This window comes from Salmo salar, chromosome ssa26 (assembly GCF_905237065.1).
Source record: "Salmo salar chromosome ssa26, Ssal_v3.1, whole genome shotgun sequence".
Classification (NCBI taxonomy): Eukaryota; Metazoa; Chordata; class Actinopteri; order Salmoniformes; family Salmonidae; genus Salmo; species Salmo salar.
Window position 1 is genome coordinate 13289404 of NC_059467.1, and position 12352 is coordinate 13301755.

Genomic DNA, 12352 nt, shown 5'->3' on the forward strand with positions numbered 1-12352 from the left:
GTGTTCCACAGAACCTACTTCTCCTCGTCATCGTCCTTGCAACAAGACAACCGTGGATGGATAATCCAACAACTGCTGTTGGTGCTAGCGCTAGCCTGACAGGGGCTAATGAGGCCGGTGTAGATGGAAGCATGGCCTCCACGCCCGTGGCCATGGAAACAAAAACACAAGAGGAGGAGGACCACCAGCAACTGGGAGGAAGCACTTCAAGCACCTGCACTGGTAGTGAGGAGGTGGAGGAGGATAACATTGAGTGCTTTGTGAAATTTGAAGAGTTGCCAGATGGCGGTGTCCTTTTATAATCCGCTTATAAACACACTCGCCCTTGATCTTGGTCTCAATGTGAATCTTATGAGATGGCAAGCCTATGATGAGGTAAGAACAATGTCTGGACACTTGACGGGACTGCATGGCTAGAGTAAAAAATAACTGTTCGAACAAGGCTTTCTAAACTCAGCCAAAAAATAAACGTCCCCTAACTGTCAACTGCATTTATTTTCAGCAAACAACATGTGTAAATATTTGTATGAACATAACAAGATTCAACAACTGAGACATAAACTGAACAAGTTCCACAGACATGTGACTAACAGAAATTGAATAATGTGTCCCTGAACAAAGGGGGGGGGGGTCAAAATCAAAAGTAACAGTCAGTATCTGGTGTGGCCACCAGCTGCATTAAGAACTACAGTGCATCTCCTCCCCATGGACTGCACCAGATTTGCCAGTTCTTGCTGTGAGATGTTACCCCACTCTTCCACCAAGGCACCTGCAAGTTCCCGGACATTTCTGGGGGGAATAGCCCTAGCCCTCACCCTCCGATCCAACAGGTCCCAGACGTGCTCAATGGGATTGAGATCCGGGCTCTTCGCTGGCCATGGCAGAACACTGACATTCCTGTCTTGCAGGAAATCACGCACAGAACGAGCAGTATGGCTGGTGGCATTGTCATGCTGGAGGGTCATGTCAGGATGAGCCTGCAGGAAGGGTACCACATGAGGGAGGAGGATGTCTTCCCTGTAACGCACAGCGTTGAGATTGCCTGCAATGACAACAAGCTCAGTTCGATGATGCTGTGACACACCGCCCCAGACCATGATGGACCCTCCACCTCCAAATCGATCCCGCTCCAGAGTACAGGCCTTGGTGTAACGCTCAATCCTTCAACAATAAACGCGAATCCGACCATCACCCCTGGTGAGGCAAAACCGCAACTCGTCAGTGAAGAGCACTTTTTGCCAGTCCTGTCTGGTCCAGCTACAGTGGGTTTGTGCCCATAGGCAACGTTTTTGCTGGTGATGTCTGGTGAGGACCTGCCTTACAACAGGCCTACAAGCCCTCAGTCCAGCCTCTCTCAGCCTATTGTGGACAGTCTGAGCACTGATGGAGGGATTGTGCATTGTTGCCATCCTGTGGTCTGCCACTGTGAGGACGATTAGCTGTCCGTCCTGTCTCTCTGTAGCTCTGTCTTAGGAAACTCACAGTACAGACATTGCAATTTATTGCCCTGGCCACATCTGCAATCCTCATGCCTCCTTGCAGCATGCCTAAGGCACGTTCACGCAGATGAGCAGGGACCCTGGGCATCTTTCTTTTGGTGTTTTTCAGAGTCAGTAGAAAGGCCTCTTTAGTGTCCTAAGTGTTCATAACTGTTTATGGTTCATTGAACACGCATGTGAAACAGTGTTTAAACCCTTTACAATGAAGATCTGTGAAGTTATTTGGATTTTTACAAATTATCTTTGAAAGACAGGGTCCTGAAAAAGGGACGTTTCTTTTTTTGCTGAGTTTATGTGCACTGCTGTAGCACACAGCCTCAATTTAATTCTAATGGTGCTGCATGTTCCTTGTGTAGCGCAAATGTATTTTTTTTTTTACACTGGATGCCCTGTACTGCTTTTTTACTTCTAGCCTACCAAGGTGTAAACAGTCAGGTCATTCAAGATTGAATTCGAAAACTGTCCACTAGGGGCAATAGTGAGCACTATTACCATCAAGTAATCTTGGGTTTTGGTAGGGCGTTGCGGACACGGGTGGTGGATGGGCGTAATCCCATGACTCTGGATCAGCAGGTTGCATATTCGATCCCCGTTCTCATGGTGAAGAGCCTGTCAGACACAAGTGGGGCCTACAGGAAACAGGCCACAGAAGCAGTTATACCACAAATAGAACAACATTTATACATCACCAGATGTATGAATGTGAAGTATCTGCTTGGCGTTTCCACTCACTACCAAATATGGTGGTGAGATGAAGCCCAGTGGCCGGTAGTGGGAGATGATGGAGCGAGATGGATTTTGGCCAAAATTCTGCAAATGTTCTTATCGGTTAAATATTTCATCTCAATACAGTTTTCTGTTCCCAAAACTAGAATCTGAGTGGACTACGTTTTTTAGACTTAACCCTTTGCCAAAGTTTCTCAAAATGACATTGTTTAGAGGGAGTGCAAGGGTGAATTGAATTATTGCACACGCACAGTTCACAGAGTAGGCGTTCCCTAACGTTCCCCAATTTGTAAGTCGCTCTGGATAAGAGCGTCTGCTAAATGACTTAAATGTAATGCTAGAACGTGCTAATAGGATCTCGCTAGCTTGTGCTTGGCTCCGCCCCCTCCTTGCTTGTTCTGCCCACTATGACTCATTTGTTCCCAATGGAAACGACAGGCTGTGGTCTATCTTGGGTTAGTTTATTAACATCTTTGGCTATACAGAGCCTGCCTGGGTTCCTTGAAGCCCTGCGCCAAATAAAGCACCATAACCATACTACACCAAAGATGGCCTCTGAAGCTGATGGCCGGCTCTCAAAAAGGAGCACATTTGAGTTTACATCCTTTCTATCTGCAAAAGGATTCAATAGATGTAAACACTGCGGTGGATCCAACTGACTGCTGCATGGCTGAGATCAGACAGATGCGCACAGATGAGGCCTATGACAAGATGAAGAACACTGCTAAAGAGATTGCCCGACAAAACAACACAACAACGGAGTTTGCAGAGGCGCGAGCTCACAAGAGGAAGAGGTTTCATGACAAGGACGCAGAGGATGACCCAATTCCGGAAAGCAGAAAGTGCTTTAAAGCTGATGTATACAATTACATACTGAATGTTTTTGTGTGGCAGTTTGAGAATCGATTTGCCGACTTCATAGAAATGGCATGACTGTTCTCTGTGCTCAACCCAAAGCACTTTGAATGCCCTGATGCAGAAAATAACATGCTTGAGCTCGCACATTTCTACTCAGAAGACATTTCCAAGCCTGAGGAAGTTGTGGATGAGTTCCTCTCTTTCCGCACAATGTATTCTGAGTTAGCCATGGATCTCAACTCTGGCTTAGTCCTAACATTCCTCATTGCCAATATCATGCACCAAGCATATCTATATCTGACCATTCTCCATATAATCTACAAGATCATTCCCATCAGCAGTGCCAGTTCCGAGCGAAGAGCTATTTGCGTGCATGCATGAATGAGGACAGACTATCCATCCTAAATTTACTTTCTATTGAGCGGGACATTGACATTCACAAAGACAAAGTAGTTGGCAGGTTTGTCAACATGAAGAAGAGAAGGATGACGTTTAAAACGGGACCTTGATTTGTACATAGTTCGTTCGCCTGTTGGGATTATTATTTTGTTTGATGGAATGCAAGATGGCTACATCAGCTGAGCAAAAAACAATATGGTAAGTGAAACATCATTTTTGGTTAAGATGAAAGCAGTCAGAACGTTATTACATGCCCTCTTGCTTATCACCTCTCGGCACCTATAGGCAGGCCATGTGGTTGTGTGTGTGTGTGTGCGTGCATGTGAGACACTGCCTGCCTGCTGTGCCTGTTTTGTAGTTGTAGACTGCCGTGTCTACTTTATCTTGAATGTAGACCTGAATGTAGACCTTTCTCTGTCTGTTTGCTAAACAAGCGCTTCATGTGCTGCGATTAATGGATGGTTTTGATTCATCTCGGCTTGGGTGGTGCTGTCCATGGTGCTGACTACCACTGTGCTTTGTAGAGTGCTGTCCTTGGTTCTGAAACATATGTGACGATGCCTGATTTGTGTTTATGATAGGCCATATCAGCTATGCTTTTTTAAAAATGATTTGGTCAGAAGGGCCCCTCAAGACCGCCCCTGTGCTGAGACCCTAGCTCCGCACCTGTTTCTATATAGTGCCAAATAGGGATTATTTTACTTGTAACCATAGTGGAACCCTTTTTGGTGCTATATAGAACACTTTTTTGAAGGTTCTATAAAGAACGATGCTCATATATTTCTAAATTAAACCTTTATGGTACTATAAAGAACCCTTTCCTAAGGTTCCATAAATAAATATTTCAAAAAGGTTCTATATAACACCAAAAAGGGTTCTGCTATGGTTACAACCCTTTTTGGTGGAGAATGGTTCTCTAAAAAAAACTTTCTCAATCTCAAAGGTTCTATAAATAACCTTTTGAAGAATCATACAGGCTTCTTTTTTCTGGTTAGACATATTATATTGTTACAATTCCATGGGTTTGATAGTTGTGTTGATTGACAAGTTAGCTGTGCTAGTTAGCTGTCCCCGATGAGAGAATTGATTTACACAACAGTCCTCAATTGACACAAGGTCTACATGAGTCTTTCATAAGACACATTCACTTGTCATAGTCATCTTGAATTATTAATGCTATTGTAACGGTCGTCGTATGGAGTAGACCAAGGCGCAGCGGGTTGAGTGCTCATCTTAAACTTTTATTGAACACTTAATCACAAAACAAGAAAACGAATGAACGCACAGTATTGCAGGCTAAACACAGCAGTGCAAAAACAACTTACCACAAGGGACTGGTGAAAACATGGCTACCTAAGTATGACTCCCAATTAACAACAACAACGTATAGCTGTTCCTGATTGACAGCCATACCAGGCCAACACAAAGAAATACACAACATAGATAGCGCATAGAAATACAAAACATAGAACTTAACCAAAAACCCCAGAATACTCTAAACAAACACCCCTCTACATAAACACATATATCAACAAACCCCGAAGCACATAAAACAAACACCCCACTGCCACGTCCTGACCAAACTACAATAACAAATAACCCCTTTACTGGTCAGGACGTGACAGTACCCCCCAAACGTGCAGACCCCGGATGCACCTCACACAAAAAATAAACCCAAAAATAAACCCCCCAAACTAAAGGGAGGGAAGGAAGGGTGGCTGCCGTCACCGACGGTTCCTGTGCTACACCCCCCCTCCACAATCCTCCTACTGTGGAGGTGGCTCAGGCTCTGGCCTTAGCCCCCCACCTAACCTGTCCACCCCCGCTGAATACCTCGGGCTGAAGCGCGTCGCTGTAGACCTTGGGCTGAAGCGCTTCATTGTAGACCTCGGGCTGAAGGGCGACTCTGGCTGCGCCGGTTCCGGACTGTTGGGTGACTCTGGCTGCGCCGGCTCCGGACTGTAGGCCGTCTTACTCGGTTCCGAACTGTAGGCCGTCTCACTCGGTCCCGGACTGTAGGCCGTCTCCCTCGGTCCCGGACTGTAGGCCGTCTCACTCGGTCCCGGACTGTAGGCCGTCTCACTCGGTTCCGGACTGTGGGCCGTCTCTCTCGGTTCCGGACTGTGGGCCGTCTCACTCGGTTCCTGACTGTATGCCGTCTCACTTGGTTCCGGACTGTATGTCGTCTCACTCGGTTCCGGACTGTGGGCTGTCTCTCTCGGTTCCGGACTGTAGGCCGACTCTCTCGGTTCCGGACTGTAGGCCGTCTCTCTCGGTTCCGGACTGTGGGCCATCTCTAGACGGGGCACTGTCGCCGGACACTCTGGACGGGGCACTGTTGCCGGACACTCTGGACGGGGCACTGTTGCCGGATACTCTGGACGGGGCACTGTTGCCGGATACTCTGGACGAGGCACTGTTGCCGGAAGCTCTGGACGAGGTACTGTCGTCGGAAGCTCTGGATGGGGACTGCGCACTGAAAGCCTGATGCGTGGGGCTGGTAGTGGAGGTACCAGACTGGAGACACGCACCCCAAGGCTAGTGCGAGGAGCAGGAACAGGACGAGTTGGACTGGGCTGACGCACTGGAGGCCTGGTGCGTGGGGCTGGTACTGGAGATGCCAGACTGGATACACGCACCTCAGGGCTAGTGCGAGGAGCAGGAGTAGGACGAGCTGGACTCGGCTGACGCACTGGAGGCCTGGTGCGTGGGCCTGGTACTGTCTTCACCAGACGGCTAGCACGCACCTCAGGACAAGTATGGAGAGCTGACTCAGGTGACATCAATTTTAGGACACGCTCCGTAGGGCGAATGTCGTGCCTAAAACACTAACACAGCAGCTCTCATAGTTTTCTCCTCCAATTTTCCCATCAACTCCTTTACAGTCTCTGCTTCGCTCACCTCCAATTTCACCCCGACTAGCTCTGGGTCCATCCTCGGCTCCGCCGATCTGTCCGTGTGCACCCCCCAAAAATGTTTTATTGGGGCTGCCTCTCCTTCTCCTCCAGCTTCCTTTGTTTAGCCCGCTCTTCGCTCCACTTTCGCCGTTCCTCCCTCGACTGTCTCCACCTGTTTCCATGGCAGGGTCTTATGCCCTGCCATTACCTCCTCCCATGTCCAAGATGTCCTCCACTCCCTTCTCTCCCTGGCCCAGGATCCTTCCTCCTCCTGGGCCCGCTGCTTGGTCCTTTGCTGGTGGGAAGTTCTGTAACGGTCGTCGTATGGAGTAGACCAAGGCGCAGCGGGTTGAGTGCTCATCTTAAACTTTTATTGAACACTTAATCACAAAACAAGAAAACGAATGAACGCACAGTATTGCAGGCTAAACACAGCAGTGCAAAAACAACTTCCCACAAGGGACAGGTGAAAACATGGCTACCTAAGTATGACTCCCAATCAGCAACAACGATGTATAGCTGTTCGTGATTGAGAGCCATACCAGGCCAACACAAAGAAATACACAACATAGATAGAGCATAGAAATACAAAACATAGAACATAACCAAAAACCCCAGAATACCCTAAACAAACACCCCTCTACATAAACACATATATCAACAAACCCCGAAGCACATAAAACAAACACCCCCCTGCCACGTCCTGACCAAACTACAATAACAAATAACCCCTTTACTGGTCAGGACGTGACATGCTATAACACTACAGATTAGATAAACTGTAATAACACTCTCACTCATGGTTGCACAAAAATAACTGTGAGCAAATCACACCACAAAATATTCTAATGAGCCGCTGACCCTACATTTTAATGCTTTCCATCATCTTTCTCTGTCTAATGTTCAACCCGTTTCTAAGGTAACATCAGGCATTTTTCCTATTGGCAACACTGATATCCAGGCCTGAGCAAGTAGATTTTCTCTTTTCAGTCTACATGTTTACCCTTGGCCTTCCATCTGTCAGCTCTTTTAATATCGTGTTGGTTAGATAGGGCATTATTCTCATATTATTCTCACCTCCCATCAGCACACTGTGAAAAGGTGTTTTCGGAAGTTTGCGAGGTGGGGAGAATCTAATGCCTGCCATTTTAGCCCAGTGCAATCCAATGTCAGGTGAAACCATGACAGGGAGAGAAGAAAAGTGAACTAGCCTCAGCTTGCTTGTTTGCCTCATGCAAGAACAAGAAATCAACTTCAGCAACAGTCTCAGGAATTCTCTTCAAACGGAATGTGAGACAATTATCTGTGGTGGGCAGCTCATAGCAAATGAAGGTGAACCTAAAGTTAAGATTATTAGAGATGGGTGTCTATTACAAGGACGATTATCAGAGATTGGTGTCTATTACAAGGACGATTATCAGAGATTGGTGTCTATTAGAATGCCTATCCTGCACATGTGAGGTGTCATTTGACCAGACTCTTTTGGCCTCTGTCACGCCCTGACCTGAGAGAGACGGTTTATTTCTCTATGTTGTTAGGTCAGGGTGTGGGGTGGGCATTCTATGGTTTATATTTCTATGTTTTGGCCAGGTATGGTTTCCAATCAGAGGCAGCTGCCTATCGTTGTCTCTGATTGGGAACCATACTTAGGCAGCCATTTTACCTCCTTGAGTTGTGGGATCTTATTTTCGTACCGCTGTGTAAAGCCTGCAAGACGTGACGGTCGTGTTCCATTGTTTATTATTTTGTTTAAGTGTTCAGAGTTCAACTAAATATCAAGATGAACACATACCACGCTGCACCTTGGTCTACTCCTTTTGATGATCGTTACAGCCTCTTTGTTTTAACTTGGATACATAACCAACACATCAGTCCATCTGGCAGAATACGCAGTATGGAGCACAAAACTCTTCTAGTTTGTATCTCACTTGAACTATTACTCACTAGTATTCATGAATATACTCTCAAGGTCAATGTCTTTATTGTCCTCAGAGTATACAGAGTCCAACAAGTAAAGCCCATTCAAGGTCATGCTCAGTTGAAATTTATATTAGAATTACAATGCTATAACAATGCTGTTGCTCAAACACTTGAGCCTGACTAGTCATATTATTTAATTGTTATCATTTCCTAATGGCATGCATAGCCTTGAACAGGGACAAAATGGTTACGAGTGTGTTCCTCTATTAAAGGGTTAGTTCAGGATTTTGGCAATGAAGCCCTTTATCTACTTCCCCAGAGTCAGATGAACTCATGGATACCATTTGTATGTCTCTACATCCAGTATGAAGGAAGTTAGAGGTAGTTTTGCGAGCCAATTGTGCTAACACTAATTAGCAGCTTCCTTCAAAACCGCACGCAGAGACATACAAAAAGTCTCCACGAGTTTTTCTGACTGACTGGGGAAGTATATAAAGGGCTTCATTGCCAAAAGCTCAAAGTATCCATTTAAGGCTATTCGATTTTTGTATTCATGCTGGTGCAAATAAATGACACTGCATTTGCCTCCAAATTGTGTGTTGATTAACACTAGTTGAATATGTTTAATGCATTAATAAATATTGCTCGTTTGAAAGTAATTGCACAGTCTAAATTCTCAAAGATATAACAAGCTCAAATGGCTAATGCAATGGGCAACTATCATCTCCCTGGCTGCAACATATTAACCTTGAGGTATTGCCAGTGAGTTCCCTCTGTCACAATTGGTTTTATCTGTAATACTATTCACTGTTTGAACATATTATTGCCCTTATTTATAGTGAGGCTTATCCAAACTCAACTTGTGGGGCAGAGGCAATTCTGTTAGTGACACAATCACATTTTTTTATTCTCTTTTAATCTCCTCCACACTATTTAAGGTCTTATCAGCTTGCATTAGACTGAGGAAGATAAGGGAGGAAAACGAAGATCTCCAGCACAATGTCGGATGTTACGAAGTCAAGCCCTCAATGTTTCAGTAGTGATGAAGGGGCTGATAAATGGGGGAAAAAGCAGAGCAAAGGCATTTCTCGACTGTTAATAAGTTAGACACATGACTGGAGCCAGTCAGACAGAACATCCTAATGCTACCGTCCATTGTGACTAGGGATCCATGTGTGGTTTGAACCTTAAGAGTAAATCCTCCATAGCTCAATGTCATGGCTCGTGCATATGTTTGAGTTTTGCATGTCTGTCTCTTATTTCACTCACAATCATCTCAGCATGTCAATCAAAAGTCTAAAAAACAAAAGAGAGCATTTGGCTAAATTGTGTAACATCACTGATACATAATGCATAAAATGAATACAACCCAGGAGAAGTCTTGGTTGTTAATCATAAATACTCCCACACGTTAGAAGTAAGCAGAGAGAGGATGAATTTGGCAGTGAGTCCAAGCGGCCTCACAACCGCATACCACGTGTATGGCGTTGTGTGGGGAGCGGTTTGCTGGTGTGAGGTTATGGTTTGGGCAGGCATAAGATATGGACAACGAACACAATTGCATTTTATCGATGGTAATTTGAATGAACAGAGATACTGTGACGAGATCCTGAGACCCATTGTCGTGCCATTCATCCACCGCCATCACGTCATGTTTCAGCATGATAATGCACAGCCCCAAGTCGCAAGGATCTGTACACAATTCCTGGAAGCTGAAAATGTCCCAGTTCTTCCATGGCCTGCATACTCACCAGACATGTCACCCATTGAGCACGTTTCGGATGCTCTGGATCGACGTGTACGAGAGCGTGTTCTAGTTTCCGCCAATATCCAGCAACTTTGCACAGCCATTAAAGAGGAGAGGAACAACACTCCACAGGCCACAATCAACAACCTGATCAACTCTATACGAAGGAGATGTTGTCGCGCTGCAGGAGGCAAATGGTGGTCACATCAGATCCTGACTAGTTTTCTGATCCACGCCCCTACCTTTTTTTTAAGGTATCTGTGACCAACAGATGCATATCTGTATTCCCAGTCATGTGAAATCCATAAGTTAGGGTAAAGAATTTATTTCAGTTGACTGATTTCCTTATACGAACTGTAACTCAGTAAAATCTTTAAAATTTTGCATGTTTTGTTTTGTTTTTCAGTATATATTACTGTTCTCTTTAAATCCTACTGTTCATACTTTCAAGGCAAATTAGGCCAACCTTGTTACCATTACTAACAAAGACATTCTGCTAAGATGTCACCTTGTCCGTTTCACACCAAGGGAATTCGTGCAACAAAACAGCTGCTGATGAGTACTACCAATCATTATTAAAACATGTTCTGGGGCCCCAGTGAGTGTGTGGTGTAGAGGGAGACACAGACACCGATTCTTTTTGGTGTAGAGACTCAAACCAAAAGGTTGCGTGTTAAAATCCCACATGGAATACACTTGCTGTACCCTTGAGAGTTGCACTAACCTGCCTTGCTGAGGAAAACATTTAGTTGAGTCAGAAGATTACATGTTTATCGAAATCCATATTTTTGTGCTGTGGGCGCCAGCCGGCTGCTAGTGAAAATTTCAACAGTTAAATCCACTAGATAAGTCAACATTCCAATCTAGATAAGTAAACATTCCACTGTCTTTCATGAGTGGATAAAAACGTTAGGTCTTCTATTCCACTGCAGTAAACTTCACTTCTAACAGACACCCCAAGGAAACAACTGCAGTGGAGAGATACCTACCGCTTCCTCTCACCTGTCAATGCATCCTTGACTCACATGCAGACACATACTCATGCACTGTCAAATCACTATCGCCTTAGGCCACAGTCTGGTGCTGCCACGGCAACACCATGGCGACAGTAGATTCAGAGGGAAAGTGGAGGAGTACTCTTTAATCCCACAGACATTTGGTAGGTATTTTAGTGCGGTTGAATATGTATCAGCTGAAAGGAGAGCAGTGGGTGGAGGAGAGACAATGGAGGCTAAAAGACAATGAGGAAGGGGGCAGAGGTTTGTGTGCCCGCCCGCCCGCCCGCCCGCCCATGTGTGTGTGTGTGTGTGTGTGTGTGTGTGTGTGTGTGTGTGTGTGTGTGTGTGTGTGTGTGTGTGTGTGTGTGTGTGTGTGTGTGTGTGTGTAAAACTAATATTAATACCAGTGTCAATTATCCCAATTTACTATTATGAAAGTGGCAATACAGGGAGCTCATTTGGGTTAATTGTTAACTTAGATGCATGTGCATGATGCCTTTATTGCTATCCATTTTATTTGAGAGTTAATGATGTAAAATGGTATTAATTTTCTGTCTCAATCAACCTTTTCCAGTGAGATTGAACAGCCACCGGTGCAGATCCAATATACACTTTTTTCACACTATTTATTTGATCATAAGAATATCAACTGAATAAATGTCCTATTCTAATTCGTACAACCAGTGAAGCATGGAATAGAGTGTCGAATATGGTACTTGCTAGATATCAAGAATATACTTTCACATTGTATTATCATATTGTATTTAGGATAGGAGGATACACATATTTTGGAATTTCTCAAAATGCTTGTAAAATAATTGTTGGATCTCAGACGATCCAGCAGGTAAAGAAGCCGGATGTGGAGGTCCTGGGCTGGAGTGGTTACACTTGGTCTGCGGTTGTGAAGCTGGTTGGACGTACTGCCAAATACTTTAAAACAACGTCCGAGGCAGCTTATGGTAGAAAAGTCTGTGGCCTTGTGTTGTGTGCACATTTTAAATTGGCCTTTCTTTGTCCCTAGCACAAGTTGCACCTGTGTAATGATCATGCTGTTAAATCAGCTTCTTGATATGCCACACCTGCCAGGTTGAAGGATTAACTTTGCAAAAGATAAATGCTCACTAAGAGGGATGTAAACAAATGTGTGCACAGCATTTTAGAGAAATAAGCTTTTTGTGCATATGGAAGATTTCTGGGATTTTTTTTAATTTCAGCTCTTGAAACATGGGACCAACACTTTACATATTGTGTTTTATATTTTTGTTCAGTGTATATACGTCAGTGTTCTGTGGCATCCCTCTCCCAAGC